The sequence below is a fragment of the Marmota marmota genome, unplaced genomic scaffold (assembly GCF_001458135.2).
Source record: "Marmota marmota marmota unplaced genomic scaffold, marMar, whole genome shotgun sequence".
Lineage (NCBI taxonomy): Eukaryota > Metazoa > Chordata > Mammalia > Rodentia > Sciuridae > Marmota > Marmota marmota.
Window position 1 is genome coordinate 3142415 of NW_026000136.1, and position 1101 is coordinate 3143515.

A 1101-nucleotide genomic window follows, 5' to 3' on the forward strand; every position below is an offset into this window, starting at 1 on the left:
CCCCCAATTAATGTATAGGACATGGCTTACTGATAAGTATGACTTAAGTTGCACAAATTAATCCTAGCAGGGTTCCGTTCTTAAATGTCAGTGCTGTAAATTATTTTCACATTATCCCTGTTGTTCTGGCATTATATCTTATGTGAGTATAAATTCTTACTTTGTGGGTGAAAAGGGATATGGTTCAACAGGATTCCAGAACTTAAAAATTGCCCTTCACATTTCTAATAAGCAATAACTCTTTTGAAATGCAGTTAGAGTAATTATAAAGGAATGATAATAGAATTTGTTATCTATTTGGAAAAACAAAGTTTATTGCCATATGTTATAAATGTTAATTGTTTGCCATTTATTTTAGGAAGAATTATTATATTTCCAGGCCCTAGAAAGGCTCTGCATTTCATAATTCAATTAAAATTAGTAGAAGCTGGAACAATTACTAGGAATGTCATAATGTGCTTTAGTGGACAGTGATACTTTTAAAGTTCTGAGATTAAGTAAGTAAGGTGTTCCAAATAATTTCCTACTCCTCAGGACTAGATACAGGAAGTATTTTTGGTAAATATGCAAAATTTTTATTATATAATTCTCATGTTATTGAAAGTGCCTGAATATTACTAAAATTTTAAAGTTAAATGATTATTCAACTTACCACCTTGACATTACCACTGATTGAAACTGAAGACAGAGATGAGCTGGAGAAATGGGTTTGAATGTCCAGAAAAGGACCATATATTTTCCCCTGTCAGAATATCATACCCAAGTAAGGGCCATGCTAACAAAGGAAGACCAAGCTTTTAATGTGTATTTTTGACTTTGGTATTTTCATAGTTGGTTGTCTGTGCATAAGTTCAGATCTCTTAAAAACTTGGGAGCGGGCTGGGGATGTGGCTCAAGCCGTAGCGCGCTCGCCTGGCATGCGCGGGGCGCTGGGTTCGATCCTCAGCACCACATAAAAAAATAAAATAAAGATATTGTTTCCATCGAAAACTAAAAAATAAATAAACAAAAAAACTTGGGAGCAAGGTTTCTTCCGGTGGTTCTATTGTCCTGGGGGTGCCTGATTTCTAATGAAGGCCAAAATGCACAGAGCCAGTGTAT